At 37.1% G+C, this 18,642-nt stretch overlaps 1 protein-coding gene and 4 non-coding genes across 5 annotated transcripts in view; 3 read left to right on the top strand and 2 right to left on the bottom strand.

The window, feature by feature from the left end:
• LOC137641692 (uncharacterized) overlaps positions 1 to 18,642 on the top strand; it is a 138,048-nt gene that overhangs the window by 31,050 nt on the left and 88,356 nt on the right. The gene's annotated exons all lie outside the window — the stretch shown is intronic.
• TRNAC-GCA (transfer RNA cysteine (anticodon GCA)) lies at positions 903 to 974 on the top strand. Its single transcript has one exon. It is a non-coding gene; the product is annotated as a tRNA-Cys (tRNA).
• Positions 4,707 to 4,778, bottom strand: TRNAG-UCC (transfer RNA glycine (anticodon UCC)). The gene has a single exon. It is a non-coding gene; the product is annotated as a tRNA-Gly (tRNA).
• Positions 8,065 to 8,136, bottom strand: TRNAH-GUG (transfer RNA histidin (anticodon GUG)). The gene has a single exon. It is a non-coding gene; the product is annotated as a tRNA-His (tRNA).
• Positions 10,752 to 10,833, top strand: TRNAS-GCU (transfer RNA serine (anticodon GCU)). Its single transcript has one exon. It is a non-coding gene; the product is annotated as a tRNA-Ser (tRNA).

Raw genomic sequence — 18,642 nt, 5'->3', positions numbered from 1 at the left:
CCTTTTATCTCCACTGGTTCTAGATAGGTCTACCTTCTCTTGACAGCTCTACCTTTTGGCTCCACCGGCTCTAGATAGCTCTACTTTTGGCTTCGCCAGTTTTAGATAGCTCTACTTTTGGCTCCACTAACTCTAGATACCTCTACCTTTTGGCTCCACCAGCTCTGGATACCTCGACCTTTTAGCTTCCCCAGGTCTAGATAGCTCCACCTTTTGGCTTTACCAGCTCCAGATAGCTCCACTTTTTGGCTTCACCAGCTCTAGATAGCTCTACCGTTTGGCTCCAACAGCTTTAGATGGCTCTTATTGGCTTCACCAGCACTAAATAGCTCTACCTTTTTACCATAATTCACTTTAATTATCCATGTGTTTACAAAAACATATACAACACATGTACACCTAGACATATACAAAGATGCAAACGCACCCATATACATACTTGAAACATGTGCTGTATACATGCATATACACATTTATACATATGTGCACATATAACCTCATGTATACACAGTTACACATCCATATAAACATATTTTCACATATTTCACATACCAATACATATATGTAAATATCCACATACAAGTAACAGTAAAGCATATACAGATTTGCATATAAATACATACGCATGATAGTATACATAAGAAAGATTAATATCAGAGACATAAACAGTTATAAAGATTTTACTTAATGATTTGGGAGTTCATGTAGACAAGAGCAGCTACAGCGATTGAATTTACACAGCTTCAAAGAGAAACAAGGCTCACCTGCCGGAAGTGTTGCACTTATTTCAAGGTGAATCTTTATTCAAAAATGATATAAGTTCAACTTGGAAAAAATATAGATTATCTACATTTGCTAAAGCTAGAAATTTTCTTTTAATATTTATTAACTCCATCGTCACAGGGGGTGTAGCTCAGTGGTAGAGCATTCGACTGCAGATCGAGAGGTCCCCGGTTCAATCCCGGGCGCCCCCTAGCGACGATGTTTTACTTGTAGCACCTACATGTGGTGTATTAGACAAATTTAATTCATTTTCAAAACCTCCAGTTTACCTTGGTTCATTAGAACACATGCAGTGGGGGGAGGAAGACTCTTCCAATTTGCTTATATTGCGGGGAGGACTCTTCCAATTTGCTTATATTGGGGGGAGGAGTCTTCCGATTTGCTTATATTGAGGGGACGACTCTTCCAATTTGCTTATATTGGGGGGAGGAGTCTTCCGATTTGCTTATATTGAGGGGACGACTCTTCCAATTTGCTTATATTGCGGAGAGGACTCTTCCAATTTGCTTATATTGGGGGGAGGACTCTTCCAATTTGCTTATATTGGGGGGAGGACTCTTCCAATTTTGCTTATATTGGGGGAAGGACTCTTCCAATTTTGCTTATATTGGGGGGGAGGACTCTTCCAATTTGCTTATATTGGGGGAGAGGACTCTTCCAATTTGCTTATATTGGGGGAGAGGACTCTTCCAATTTTGCTTATATTGGGGGGTGGGGAGGACTCTTCTAATTTGCTTATATTGGGGAGGGACGACTCTTCCAATTTGCTTATATTGGGGGGGACGACTCTTCCAATTTGCTCATATTAAGGGGACGACTCTTCCAATTTGCTTATATTGGGGGAAAGGACTCTTCCTATTTTGCTTATATTGGGGGGAGGACTCTTCCAATTTGCTTATATTGGGGGGGAGGACTCTTCATATTTTGCTTATATTGAGGGGGAAGACTCTTCCAATTTACTTATATTAGGGGGGAAGGACTCTTCCAATTTGCCTATATTGGGGAGGGACGACTCTTCCAATTTGCATATATTGGGGGGGGGACGACTCTTCCAATTTGCTTATATTGAGGAGACGACTCTTCCAATTTGCTTATATTGGGGGGAGAGGACTCTTCCTATTTTGCTTATATTGGGGGAGGACTCTTCCAGTTTGCTTATACTGGGGGGGAGGACTCTTCCTATTTTGCTTATATTGAGGGGGAAGACTCTTCCAATTTTGCTTATATTGGGGGGGAGGACTCTTCCAATTTGCATATATTGGGGGGAAGACTCTTCCAATGTTGCTTATAATGGGGGCTCTTCCAATTTTCTTATCTTATATCAGCAAATATTACATACATTGAGGATGTCGAAATACAAATATATATATATATATATATATATATATATATATATATATATATATATATATAAATACAAAGATATATGTAAGGCAAATTAAGTGCAAATTATTACTTAATTTGAACTACCGTTAGGAAAATATAATGTTTCTTGAACAATGAACACAGACTGGGCAAAACAAGTCTATTGTGCAATGTTCATTGGAACACCGTGTAAATTATGTTACCCTAGTATAATACTGGTCTTTAATGCTTTTCAGCGAGGCAAATAATGTCCTAGAAATACTTATCACTCCAAAGAAGTTGCAATCTCCAAATAATCTCCAAATATCAGCCTATCATATGCAAGGTGAAAACTAACGACACTACAAGAAGTTATTTTATGTAAGCTACGAAACCACATACTATACTTATCTATACAAAAGATGTAATCTAAGATTATAATAGAGATAACGTCCCTATTTTATGAGGTTAAGATTAATTGTCTCAATCATTAGGCCTTAATCATTACACCCTGAGATGGAGTTAAGGTTAAGATTATTTGTCTTAACCATTAGGACTTATTGATTACACCCTGAGATGGAGTTAAGGTTAAGATTATTTGTCTTAACCATTAGGACTTATTGATTACACCCTGAGATGGGCTAAGGTCAAGATTATTTGTCTCAATCATTAGAACTTAATCATTACACCCTGAGATGGGCTAAGATTAAGATTATTAGTCTCAATCATTAGGCCTTAATCATTACACCCTGAGATGGGTAATACCTAAATTTCACTCCGGTGGGATTTCTCTGGACCTATTCAGAATAGAATATCAATAGTCAAAAGTATCAAGGAGTATTCTCACTGATTCCTGAAGTTGCAAGAAAAAGTTATCTTTGATTGCATAATCTTCACGTGAACTGGGTTTATTTAGGCTTCTACATATTGTAAAACCGTAAAAATGTCTCAAAGGTACTCTCAGACTACTAAAATATCTATTTATCTCAACATGTTGAATCGATTTAACTAAAGCATACAACCTAGTGGTACTAATGCATGGGAATAAAACTTGATAAAGGAGAATGAAGAAGACCCAGCAGTGTATACGAAGAAAACAGGAAAAGAGTTTAGAAGAATGGAAAAGAAAACCAATGTATGGACAATTCCTGAGGCAAATTGAAGAACTGACAAGAAAGGAAACATGGCAGTGGCTACAGAGAAGAGAACTTAAGATGGAAACTAAAGGGAAGAAACTGGCAGTACAAGATCAGCAGGCCTTTTGAACAAGATATATTCTGCGAGCAATAGACGGAACTAACATCTCGTCAAAGTGCAGCAAATGCATGGTAAAGGACGAAACCATCAACCACATCGCCAGTGAATATTTAGCACTTGCTCAGAGTCAATATAAGAATGACATGATGCAGTGGCTAAAGGTCTACGTTAGTCTCTAGAAAATATGGAATAAAATACAGCTACAAATGGTACGAACATCAACCACAAGATGTGGTGGAAAAAAATCAGGCTAAACTATGGGACTACAGTATTCAGTATGGATGGACAGGGAGATACAAGCGCATGTCTGGTCGACAGGACAACGAAAAAGGTATCACTGACCGACGTAGCAGTACTGTGAGACTCAAGAGCGGAATATTAGAGGAGAGGATAAAGGGAGAACAAAAATAGATAAGTACTCTGACATACGGACTGAACTGAGAAGGATATGGAATATGCAGGTAGTGGTACCGATAATCATAGGAGCACTAGGCACCATACGTAAGTCATTGGAAAGGAATCTTGACAAGGTAGGAGCCGATATAGCCCCAGGAGTTATGCAGAAAAGGGTGCTACTTGAAACAGCACAAATATTGATTAAGTGATGGATTCCTTAGGAAGTTGAATGTAATTCGGAAGCCCATACTATAAACCACCAGCCCCTGTAGGCTGTAAGTCACATAATAATAATAATAATAATAATAATACAAAACTCCTGAAAAAAACTTCCTCTTGAGTCTGTACCGATGCAACCCATCAAAAAGAGTCAAACACTAATTCTTTAACAGACATCTATTCTGATGCTTCATCTTACACAAGTAATACTATTTTCAAAATGTTCTCAAATCATGATCGAGGATGTGATCTAAAATCTTTTCATCCAAAAGGCGTTCTTAATCATTTATGGCTTCCAATTCACCAGCTTGTGGTAGAAGGAAGAAGTCCGATATTCTTAAGTCAGATAACACAGAATTCCAGCAAGATAAATATGTCTACTCACATTCGATCTATAGTTATATATTATACCGCATCGCAATTGAAGCACTTATGTTTCATGAATGGAAACAAATATCACTACAGTTATCTTTAAAACATTTATATTGGAGCTTAAACCCACCAAATACAGCATGATCCTCACATAACCCCGAAATCAAGATTTGTCTTCAAGGAAATGGAGCAGCCTTTAAAACCCCACCTGGAAATTTAAATTAAACTTTGCCCAATACCTAAATTTATAAATATTGGCTTTTCATCTCGTAAAATTTAATCAAAGAGACCAAAACGCAATCAAAGACCACACCTGTGAAGGACAAAAATCACATTGCGATGGCCGGGAATCGAACCCGGGTCAACTGCTTGGAAGGCAGCTATGCTAACCACTATACCACCATCGCATGAGAAGGAAGGAGTGTCTAACAATTTTTAACAAATTACCTTTAAAATATTTCACATCATAATTCATAATCTTTAAAAGACTGAGGGGGGAAAAAAAGGTTGATTGACACGTTTATGTTAAACTAGTCTTATGACAGCACGAGTCCTTGCACAAAGCGGGCCAAAGTTTAGTCAAATGTTACAATGGGTTAAGAACCTTATGCTGACCTCTGTACTCATCCCAGCCCCCAAAGATATCCTACAGTTTCTAGAGCTATAATTCAATATCTGAGCACTTCAATGAATGAACTGTCTCAGATTGAAAAGTCTAGTAAAATGGAACTAAAAATCTTACACACAATAGTGAACAGATATAAGAAAAAGTATATTCCAATTGAAAAATTAAGATTTCCTAGCTTAAGATAGTTCCATTTTTTAGATTTCCTAGCTTAAGACAGTTCCAGTTTTAAGATTTCCTAGCTTAAGACAGTTCCAGTTTCAAGATTTCCTAGCTTAAGATAGTTCCAGTTTTAAGATTTCCTAGCTTAAGATAGTTCCAGTTTTAAGATTTCCTAGCTTAAGATAGTTTCAGTTTTAAGATTTCCTAGCTTAAGATAGTTCCAGTTTCGTGAGCAACGTTATAGATTTCTTAACATAGAACAAGAGCCATTAGCTTAATCTTCCACTGACTCAAATACTGATATATTTCACAATTATGTTATGGCCTGTTGGTCTAGGGGTATGATTCCTGCTTTGGGTGCAGGAGGTCCCGGGTTCAAATCCCGGACAGGCCCGTACCTTTTTCATTCTTTTCCATCCTTATACATCCAAAGTAACACAAGTTTCACTAAATTCAAGCAAAACTTTATCATGGAGGAATTCTTAAGCATTGGAACAAGCACTTAACCTTTTTCTAAGCATGGAGAATAACCCCTCATCTTTTTTATTGCATGGGGTCAACCTCCCATGTCAAATTAAACTAACTAAAAGCAGAAGGGATAAACTTGATTCAAAGCAGAATTTGTTTAAAACATTATATTGCAAATACATGAGCATCTAAAGTTTTTTTTTTTTTTTCATTTTAAGAACCCATACTCAAAACTAGGGGACACGATTTTCTTGCTCTAACATAGAATTCACAGCCCACTAACAAAGACAACATCACAGTCTACAACTAAAGTTGAGAATTCAGTCCCGAAATCAAGCAGAAACTACGGAGTCTCAATCCATAAATGAGAATGTATAAGCTGGGAAAATATACCTCAAAACTACATACTAATTATAACCAACATGACTTCATACACAAAACATAAAAACAACCAAGTCTTCTTCCATGCCATCCCTCCATTAAGTGGTCAGTTGCCTGATACACCCTTTCTAATGTCTTCTATCAAAGGAATCCTCTTCGACTAAATCTCTTCTTTACATATCCTTTACCTTATCTCGCCATCTTATTCTCTGCCTCCCTCTCGATTTCTCCCCATAACAGATTCCTTCCATTCCCTACTCCCTCCTTTCCCACTTTCCATCCTCAACATATGCAAATACCATCTCAGTCGTGACACTCTTATCACTTCCGTAATCTTTGCTACGTATGCCATTCTTCTTAAGACAGCAAAATCGTAGTCTGTAAATCCACAAAGTTTCCCGATAAATCAGATTAAAAATATGCAGTCGATCAGTCCAAGAGAAAACTTATTGCCATATATACACTTCAACTTTTGCCTCTAAGCAAATACTTTAAATCTACTTAATCCGTACATACATTCCAACTATTACCTTGGGCAAATACCTGTATTGCACTACCTCCAGGCAAATACCTGTATTGCACTACCTCCAAACTGTCCAACTTGTGTCTCTAAGTAATTTACTCTTTACTACTTAATGCAAATTTTCCATACTTAAGCTCTTAATATGAAGCCCACCATTTCGGTTAATCCCTGCATACATTCCAACCTTTCTATCTATATAATTCCATCTATTTTATTCCACTAATTCCTTTAATCCCAATTCCTTCTATTTCATTCAACTTCCACATCCATTCCAAATCATACCTCCCAATCCAAATTCCCCTTTACTAAATCTTATATTCCACCTGTTCTACTCTATACAAATCCTTCTAATTTCCTTCACCCTTGTATACATAATACCTCTTGCAAACAAATTTGTCTTTTCTACTTAATTGCTACACAAAATTCTAGTTTTCCCTATATAAATTCTACAATCACTCCATTTTATTTAATGCTTCCCTACATTCCAACTTTCCCCCCTATACAAATCTTTCTAAAACTTCTTGAACAACTTTCTAGTATAAGAGCTAATCAACTCTAAATATAGTCCCCTCATAACTCTCCAGATTCAGGTTCTTGCAATTGGTTTAGATGTTTGAAAAATATTATCACGTCTCCCTAATCTCTTTGTCATGGCCAACAGAACTACAATTTACTTATCTCTGGCATTCCTCTGTTCAATTACAAATTCTTATCTTAATATTAATTTGCCACTGACTTCTCCCAGTTCTACTTACTACCTAACCAACGGTCATTTCTGCTATTTACATACTTTAATGCAAGTCTCATATCTTTTACGATCTCCAAGTATCTTCCTTGTTTATACCCACAATGCTCATTTCTTATCAAACTTACACTCAAGAATATAATTCTATAACCTAACCATAACATTCCCTTGTATAAACTACGTTACGCTTCTATCATTCTAACAAATTCCTTCTATTTACTTTACACAAAGAAGGAGAATAATGATTTCTTTCATCCATACCTACGACAACCTTTGAAATCCTTATAAACGATTACATTACAAACCTTAATATGAAACATTTTGTCATTAATCTAATCAAATTCTGGTATCATTCCTTCGGTTTTTTTTAATTTTCCAGAGTAAATTAAGTTTAAAGAAAACCTACAATTCCTCTCTCATTGAATTCTGATTCACCTTCAAGATCACCATAAATTAACCTTCAAGTAATGGGAAACTGTTATTCCTCACATTGTATCTTTCCACCTGTGATTTTATCTTTGATCCATCTGTTCAATACCGTTTACATTCTCAATCTTATTCACTACCCTTAAAAACAGATCCTCCTTACTTTTATTATGCATATTTGTTCAAAAGATTTTCTATTCTCAAACACTACACTTTCCCTCAACACCATTTTTTTTGCATTTTAGTACATTTCACACAATAAGTAAACTCTGATAATTACAAATCATTCATTCATTTTCGGTAAAATAATTATTCACTTCTATAACGATACTCAATCTGTACACATAAAAAGAATTGGCACCTTGCCGTGACCAGGATTCGAACCTGGGTTATTGCGGCCACAACGCAATGTACTAACCACTATACGATCACGGCCACGGTACCGCTGAGGAAGGGAGGTAACAAAACAAAACAAAATCTAAAGGCGAGGCAGAAATCAATACTTGGTTTTGGATGATGCTAGCAGCGCCCTCCCTAGAAGGCGGGAGTCTGGAAGACCACATTCCATAGAAGGGAAGAGAGGTGAAGTGACAAGAACATATTTGATAAGCTTCTCTATACCATGAACCGGACACGAAACTACATAATTCAATATTGCAAGTAAATTAGACTAAGTCAGCAACATTTCTGGCTTTTGAGAGAGAGAGAGAGAGAGAGAGAGAGAGAGAGAGAGAGAGAGAGAGAGAGAGAGGAGGGGTTACATTTAGTAATTCAGTGATAAGGATAACACTAACTTTATCATAAGTTCTATGAACAGGAAGCTTATGGAGAGCAGCGTACAAACCCAACACCAAACTTTAAAACCATTTGTCTTGTACACCAGCTTTCTGGATATCAGAAATTGCAAAAAGCCAAAACGATCTTGCCATCAAATATAGATATTATCCCAAAACGTTCTGAAATTACCAAGAAATGTCTAAAAAGAACATCAATGGAAGATACATGAAGTTTAATGACCTACAAATGTTTTGGTCTCCGAAGAAGTATACCAAATGACCATGATAAAACCAGGGTGATGTAGTGTACCAGAACCTCTATAAAAGTGTATTAGACAATGCAGTACAAATCATTAGCATCTCATAATGCATTTGACAACACAGAACTATTCATTAGCATCTCAAAAATGCATTTGACAATACAGTAGGATTCATCACCCTTTCAAAATGTATTTGACAATGCAGTAAAAATTATTATCATTTCAATATGCAGTACAAATCATTAGCATCTCATAATGCATTTGACAATGTAGTAAAAACCATTATCATCTCAAAATGCATTTGACAATGCAGTACAAATCATCAGCATCTCAAAATGCATTTAGCAATGCAGTACGACTCATTAGCATCTCAAAATGCATTTGACAATGCAGTACGACTCATTAGCATCTCAAAATGCATTTGACAATGCAGTACGACTCATTAGCATCTCAAAATGCATTTGACAATGCAGTACGACTCATTAGCATCTCAAAATGCATTTGGCAATACAGTACAAATCATCAGCATCTCAAAATGCATTTGACAATACAATACGATTCATTAGCAACTTAAAATGCATTTAACAATGCAGAACTATTCATTAGCATCTAGAAATGCATTTGACAATGCAGTACAAATCATGAGCATCTCAAAATACATTTGAAAATACAGTACAAATCATGAGCATCTCAACATGCATTTGGCAATGCAGTACGATTCATATGAATATTAAAATGCATTTGACAATGCAGTACAAATCATCAGCATCTCAAAATGCATTTGACAATACAGTACGATTCATTTGCATCTTAAAATGCATTTAGCAATGCAGTACAATTCATTTCTGCCGTCTTCGTGAACTTTTCAGTCTCAACCTACATTATGGTTCCACATTATTCATAACTTTGATGGTTTAAATATGTAAGATAACAAAATTTGCTAAAAATAATTTCCTATTCCTCGGTCACAATATTTTTATTTCCAGAGAAAAGCATATAAGAAAAATACCAAATCAAACAAAATCGATGGAATAAAATCAATATCAGAATCATTCCGAAACTAGCGAAACCTCAAATCTTTAGTGTAATTGGGTCCATATATATAAACATCACTTTCAAGAGCCATTTTTCTCAATTTTCGATCTAATTTCAACATATTCCCATCCAAAATGAATTTCATATCCCACAGAACTGGCTTGTAAGTGCTTGGATTGGAAGGGCTAATGACTTGGTCTCCAATGGAAATCAAATATTATGGCAAGGTACTGCTTCAATTCTTTAATACAAATGTTACCCATTGGGGCCATACCTTCTTCTTGGGTAGTCTGATAATGCAATAACTTTCAATACAAATTCCTTAAACCTTTTAATGTCTCCTGTGAAAATTAAGTAATATGGCAAAGAAGCAGAGCACTGATATCTAGACATTTGCAATAAAAATAACACCCACTAGAGTAGTAGTAGTAGTAGTAGTAGTAGTAGTAGTAGTAGTAGTCAACCCTCCCCTGATTATTCTTGCTTTGGCCAGCAGTACACATTTCTGGAGTAAGTTTGATTCAAGGTTTGTGCATTAAGTCATCTCCAAGTTTCTCCTTAGGTAATATGGGATTATTGCTACTGCTTGTGGGAGGAAAGGTACTGAAAACTAAGTTTTCTCTCTGGGTGCAAAGAAGAGGAGTACACTGGCCTTTCCTCAATACTAACTTCTAGAGGAGGGAATGGTTTCTTAAGTTTTATAGTTCATACTTCTAGATACATTATGATTCTTTTATAATGTACAGTAGCTTCTATTTCTAGAGAAATGACTTCTTAACATGTCCTAGACTAACAATACGAGACCCTAACCTCTTTCTTGAATGTGATAACGCTCTTAAAAAAAAAATCCAAATATATCAAAAAAGAATATTACATTTGAAAGCAGCGTCCATTGATCAGGATAAGGTAAAACCCGATCTCTAAAGAATAAAATCCAAATATTTCAGCAAAGGATACTGACAATTTCCCTTACCGATATGACGAGGTGGCCGAGTGGTTAAGGCGTTGGACTGCTAATCCAATAGGGTCTCCCTGCGTGGGTTCGAATCCCATCCTCGTCGCATGAAACTTTTGTTTAGTTACCCCTAAACTCATAGCTAAACAGCTATCATCCATGATAAAGGACCAATATGATTTATTTGGCCTTAATTGTGCCTCATTTTACAAGTAACAATTGTATTTTTCATGTACATACAAATGCTTACAAGTAACAATTGTATTTTTCATGTACATACAAATGCATCACATTAAAGTGACGACTGTATTTCCCATGTACCTACAGATGCATCACATTAAAGTGACGACTGTATTTCCCATGTACCTACAGATGCATCACATTAAAGTGACGACTGTATTTCCCATGTACCTACAGATGCATCACATTAAAGTGACGACTGTATTTCCCATGTACATACAAATGCAGCACATTAAAGCAACGACTGTATTTCACATGTACAAACAGATGCATCACATTAAAGCAACGACTATATTTCACATGCACATACAGACGCATCACATTAAAGCAACGACTGTACTTCACATGTACATACAGTTGCATCACATTAAAGCAACCACTGTATTTAACATATACATACAAATGCATCACATTAAAGTAATGACTGTATTTCACATGTACATACAAATGCATCACATTAAAGTAACCAATGTATTTCACATGTACATACAGATGCATCACATTAAGGTCACGACTTTATTTCACATGTACATAAAAATGCAGCACATTAAAGTGACGACTGTATTTCACATGTAAAAACAGATGCATCACATTAAGGAGGTCACGACTGTACTTCACATGTACATACAGATGCATCACATTAAAGCAACGACTGTATTTTACATGTACATACAGATGCTTCACATTAAAGCAACCACTGTATTTCACATGCATATAGATGTATCATCACATTACTCACCTACGCCATAATCAACTACTATAAGATCATCTAGAAAGATAACAAGACTATTTGAGCCTATGTCGCTTTGCTTTACCAATTACTGAAAGATCAACGGACAACGATGGATACACTTGTCGAAACGAGACATAAGTAATATATGGAGACTACGAAATAAGTATCGAAATGAGACCTAAGTAATAGATGGAGACTAGGAAATCAGTATCGAAATGAGACATAAGTAATAGATGGAGTCTACGAACGAAATCAGTATCGAAATGAGACATAAGTAATAGATGGAGTCTACGAACGAAATCAGTATCGAAATGAGACATAAGTAACAGATGGAGACTACGAAATCAGTACTACGAAACACAAGAATATTGGAGCTATATATATATATATATATATATATATATATATATATATATATATATATATATATATATATATATATATATATTGCATCTGTTTTCAGATGCAAGAGCGTCCCTTTATCTAAGATCGTAACGTTACAGGATGTATATGTTTATTGTATAATGGCCTTCTTATTTAGCTTGAAAGGAAATCAACCTTAGTAGCTAAAGAAATATATGCGTTCATTACACACTCACATTGGGGAATTGAGAAAAAAATGTAATAGCATCAAAAAGCCACATAGAAACATTATTTCACGAATAAACAGTAGCGCAAATGGATTTTTTCTATCATTATTACTATTGTTAGTTAGAAAAACAAGATGCTAACAGCCTTAGGGCTTCAATGGGAAGAGCAGCTAGTGTGGAAATAAAATTTTAGTTAAAATTAAGGAATAAACTATGTATAAAAATAATATAAAAAAAATTCTATACAAGGCAAAACGGTTTGGAGGGGTACTTTTTCGTTAAAAACTGATACAAGAATCTTTCAGTTGAAAGTGAAAGTTGAATCTATCTCGCTCTCTCTCTCTCCAACAGAGGCACTACCGTTTTCTCTTTAACAACAGACCCTAAACTTGCGTATCCAAAGCAGCAAATATAATAAATAAATAAATAAATAAATAATCGGCATTCTGTAGAAATAAAAGACACAGTACAAAAACGTTCCAAAAATTCCATTACCTGGAGATAAAATGAATTTAAAATTAAGTGTAGGACAGATTCATCCCCCATATTCCTAAAATATTCCCGTAGTCTTGTACTTGTCAAAATGAACTTGCTAGGTTATTTCTTCATCTCGGATCACATTATGAAGTATAAACGTCACCGAGAAAGTATATCTTAAAAATATCCAGTAAAATTCTTATGAATAACATCTACTAAGCAATTATAAAAACAGATTTCCAGTGTTCAGAAGGCGACGGCCCCTTAAAAGCATTTCGAACGACGTCTTCCTCCGCCGGGGCGTGTGGCGACGCCCTGTAAACCGGCGACTCGGTGGCATGGGCCAGTGGATGGCTTGAGGTGGGGATCACTGTTACGGAACTGTCTATGTTGAGTGGGCGTCCGCACTAAGCTCGGCATCAATATGGCCGCCCTTGGGGAGCCAGGGGCGTCCAGGTTGCCTAAGGAGGTGTGAACCGGGCCAGGGGGGAAACCCAACAGCCAAAAGCACCCATGTCGACCAGTAGTGGGATCGCGCCCGTGAGTCGACAGCCCGTACCAGCCTTGCCAATACAGGTGGACCTGGTCCTTTTTATTTTCAGCATTTCATACCAGGTTCATCAATATAAAACTCCATTTTTCACAATAGTCAAACAACTAACTAATAAACTTAATTCTCTCAATCACTATTGTTCATTCCTTTTTTTTTTCTTCATTTTAAAATCATATCTGAAAAACAAATTCATCACTTTTTTCACACTACATTTTTCCATTTACATTCATAGTCAACCTTTGCTACAATTCCATCAAACCATCTAACTTCTAATCAATCAATTGGGGTGTAACTTAGCTAAAAGAAATAACCTTAAAATTAGTAACAATGTTAAGTAGAGGATATTCTAACAACATGTAACAAAAAGAAATGGACATAGGCAGACTATATAATGAGAATGACGGACAATAGGTGGACAAGAATAAGAGAATGGGTCTCAAAAGATTGTAAAAGAAGCATGGGAAGGAAGAGAAGACGATTTATTAACGATCTAAGAATATTTGGGGATACAGACTGCCATAGAAAGACCATAAACAGACGCCAGTGAAAGGACATGACTGAGGCCTTTAAATTATTTCCATTTACCAAGAGTAACTCCACCCTCCTACCCCCTCCCCTCCCATATAATAACCACTGTCGCCCCTGCAACCTATACAGATGTCAAAACCAGCTAATTACCAGTATGTGAAAGATTAAAGCTTCATTCACACACTCGATTTATTAGCAATCTGCAAATGAAAATATTAGATAAATACTGAGTAATATTTTCGTTTTTGAAAATATTCTATGATTCGATCTCAAAATCCAGTTCTCATGGTAAATTTTTGCTCAATTTTAACGCAATAGCAATTATCTCTCTCTCTCTCTCTCTCTCTCTCTCTCTCTCTCTCTCTCTCTCTCTCTCTCTCTCTCTCTTCATCAAAGACACTGGTGTTAAACTTGAATGACATCAATTTACACCAAGTTTCAACATTAATCCAACAGCTACGACTGTCCCCCTTATGTTGGTTTATTTTCCTTCACCTATATATTTTTACCCTTCTGGTAGCTCGAGTACTTCTCCAAGTAAAGCCAGGTTCCCATCGAACTCTTCTCACTACCAACATTTATTTTATTTCTAGTCATCACTCATTCCATTATCGATTGAAATAGAATGACCTGACCCCTGACCTTTGCCGGGGCGTGTGGCGACGCCCTGTGAACCGGCGACTCGGTGGCATGGGCCAGTGGATGGCTTGAGGTGGGGATCACTGTTACGGAACTGTCTATGTTGAGTGGGCGTCCGCACTAAGCTCGGCATCAATATGGCCGCCCTTGGGGAGCCAGGGGCGTCCAGGTTGCCTAAGGAGGTGTGAACCGGGCCAGGGGGGAAACCCAACAGCCAAAAGCACCCATGTCGACCAGTAGTGGGATCGCGCCCGTGAGTCGACAGCCCGTACCAGCCTCGCCAATACAGGTGGACCTGGTCCTTTTTATTTTCAGCATTTTATACCAGGTTCATCAATATAAAACTCCATTTTTCACAATAGTCAAACAACTAACTAATAAACTTAATTCTCTCAATCACTATTGTTCATTCCTTTTTTTTTTCTTCATTTTAAAATCATATCTGAAAAACAAATTCATCACTTTTTTCACACTACATTTCTCCATTTACATTCATAGTCAACCTTTGCTACAATTCCATCAAAGCATCTAACTTCTAATCAATCAATTGGGGTGTAACTAAGCTAAAAAAAAATAATCTTAAAATTAGTAACAATGTAAAGTAGAGGATATTCTATCAACATGTAACCAAAAGAAATGGACATAGGCAGGCTATATAATGAGAATGACAGACAATAGATGGACAAGAAGAATAACAGAATGGGTCTCAAAAGATTGTAAAAGAAGCATGGGAAGGAAGAGAAGACGATTTATTAACCAACTAAGAATATTTGCGGATACAGACTGCCATAGAAAGACCATGAACAGACGCCAGTGAAAGGACATGACTGAGGCCTTTAAATTATTTCCATTTACCAAGAGTAACTCCACCCTCCTACCCCCTCCCCTCCCATACAATAACCACTGTCGCCCCTGCAACCTATACAGATGTCAAAACCAGCTAATTACCAGTATGTGAAAGATTAAAGCTTCATTCACACACTCGATTTATTAGCAATCTGCAAATGAAAATATTAGATAAATACTGAGTAATATTTTCGTTTTTGAAAATATTCTATGATTCGATCTCAAAATCCAGTTCTCATGGTAAATTTTTGATCAATTTTAACGCAATAGCAATTATCTCTCTCTCTCTCTCTCTCTCTCTCTCTCTCTCTCTCTCTCTCTCTCTCTCTCCATCAAAGACACTAGTGTTAAACTTGAATGACATCAATTTACACCAAGTTTCAACATTAATCCAACAGCTACGACTGTCCCCCTTATGTTGGTTTATTTTCCTTCACCTATATATTTTTACCCTTCTGGTAGCTCGAGTACTTCTCCAAGTAAAGCCAGGTTCCCTTCGAACTCTTCTCACTACCAACATTTATTTTATTTCTAGTCATCACTCATTCCATTATCGATTGAAATAGAATGACCTGACCCCTGACCTTTGCCGGGGCGTGTGGCGACGCCCTGTGAACCGGCGACTCGGTGGCATGGGCCAGTGGATGGCTTGAGGTGGGGATCACTGTTACGGAACTGTCTATGTTGAGTGGGCGTCCGCACTAAGCTCGGCATCAATATGGCCGCCCTTGGGGAGCCAGGGGCGTCCAGGTTGCCTAAGGAGGTGTGAACCGGGCCAGGGGGGAAACCCAACAGCCAAAAGCACCCATGTCGACCAGTAGTGGGATCGCGCCCGTGAGTCGACAGCCCGTACCAGCCTCGCCAATACAGGTGGACCTGGTCCTTTTTATTTTCAGCATTTTATACCAGGTTCATCAATATAAAACTCCATTTTTCACAATAGTCAAACAACTAACTAATAAACTTAATTCTCTCAATCACTATTGTTCATTCCTTTTTTTTTTTCTTCATTTTAAAATCATATCTGAAAAACAAATTCATCACTTTTTTCACACTACATTTCTCCATTTACATTCATAGTCAACCTTTGCTACAATTCCATCAAAGCATCTAACTTCTAATCAATCAATTGGGGTGTAACTAAGCTAAAAAAAATAATCTTAAAATTAGTAACAATGTAAAGTAGAGGATATTCTATCAACATGTAACCAAAAGAAATGGACATAGGCAGGCTATATAATGAGAATGACAGACAATAGATGGACAAGAAGAATAACAGAATGGGTCTCAAAAGATTGTAAAAGAAGCATGGGAAGGAAGAGAAGACGATTTATTAACCAACTAAGAATATTTGCGGATACAGACTGCCATAGAAAGACCATGAACAGACGCCAGTGAAAGGACATGACTGAGGCCTTTAAATTATTTCCATTTACCAAGAGTAACTCCACCCTCCTACCCCCTCCCCTCCCATACAATAACCACTGTCGCCCCTGCAACCTATACAGATGTCAAAACCAGCTAATTACCAGTATGTGAAAGATTAAAGCTTCATTCACACACTCGATTTATTAGCAATCTGCAAATGAAAATATTAGATAAATACTGAGTAATATTTTCGTTTTTGAAAATATTCTATGATTCGATCTCAAAATCCAGTTCTCATGGTAAATTTTTGCTCAATTTTAACGCAATAGCAATTATCTCTCTCTCTCTCTCTCTCTCTCTCTCTCTCTCTCTCTCTCTCCATCAAAGACACTAGTGTTAAACTTGATTGACATCAATTTACACCAAGTTTCAACATTAATCCAACAGCTACGACTGTCCCCCTTATGTTGGTTTATTTTCCTTCACCTATATATTTTTACCCTTCTGGTAGCTCGAGTACTTCTCCAAGTAAAGCCAGGTTCCCTTCGAACTCTTCTCACTACCAACATTTATTTTATTTCTAGTCATCACTCATTCCATTATCGATTGAAATAGAATGACCTGACCCCTGACCTTTGCCGGGGCGTGTGGCGACGCCCTGTGAACCGGCGACTCGGTGGCATGGGCCAGTGGATGGCTTGAGGTGGGGATCACTGTTACGGAACTGTCTATGTTGAGTGGGCGTCCGCACTAAGCTCGGCATCAATATGGCCGCCCTTGGGGAGCCAGGGGCGTCCAGGTTGCCTAAGGAGGTGTGAACCGGGCCAGGGGGGAAACCCAACAGCCAAAAGCACCCATGTCGACCAGTAGTGGGATCGCGCCCGTGAGTCGACAGCCCGTACCAGCCTCGCCAATACAGGTGGACCTGGTCCTTTTTATTTTCAGCATTTTATACCAGGTTCATCAATATAAAACTCCATTTTTCACAATAGTCAAACAACTAACTAATAAAATTAATTCTCTCAATCACTATTGTTCATTCCTTTTTTTTTCTTCATTTTAAAATCATATCTGAAAAACAAATTCATCACTTTTTTCACACTACATTTCTCCATTTACATTCATAGTCAACCTTTGCTACAATTCCATCAAAGCATCTAACTTCTAATCAATCAATTGGGGTGTAACTAAGCTAAAAAAAAATAATCTTAAAATTAGTAACAATGTAAAGTAGAGGATATTCTATCAACATGTAACCAAAAGAAATGGACATAGGCAGGCTATATAATGAGAATGACAGACAATAGATGGACAAGAAGAATAACAGAATGGGTCTCAAAAGATTGTAAAAGAAGCATGGGAAGGAAGAGAAGACGATTTATTAACCAACTAAGAATATTTGCGGATACAGACTGCCATAGAAAGACCATGAACAGACGCCAGTGAAAGGACATGACTGAGGCCTTTAAATTATTTCCATTTACCAAGAGTAACTCCACCCTCCTACCCCCTCCCCTCCCATACAATAACCACTGTCGCCCCTGCAACCTATACAGATGTCAAAACCAGCTAATTACCAGTATGTGAAAGATTAAAGCTTCATTCACACACTCGATTTATTAGCAATCTGCAAATGAAAATATTAGATAAATACTGAGTAATATTTTCGTTTTTGAAAATATTCTATGATTCGATCTCAAAATCCAGTTCTCATGGTAAATTTTTGATCAATTTTAACGCAATAGCAATTCTCTCTCTCTCTCTCTCTCTCTCTCTCTCTCTCTCTCTCTCTCTCTCTCCCTCCCTCCATCAAAGACACTAGTGTTAAACTTGAATGACATCAATTTACACCAAGTTTCAACATTAATCCAACAGCTACGACTGTCCCCCTTATGTTGGTTTATTTTCCTTCACCTATATATTTTTACCCTTCTGGTAGCT

The sequence above is a fragment of the Palaemon carinicauda genome, chromosome 5, assembly GCF_036898095.1.
Source record: "Palaemon carinicauda isolate YSFRI2023 chromosome 5, ASM3689809v2, whole genome shotgun sequence".
NCBI lineage: Eukaryota > Metazoa > Arthropoda > Malacostraca > Decapoda > Palaemonidae > Palaemon > Palaemon carinicauda.
Note: the sequence above shows the minus strand (reverse complement) of the source record. Positions and strands in the feature narration are given on the sequence as shown.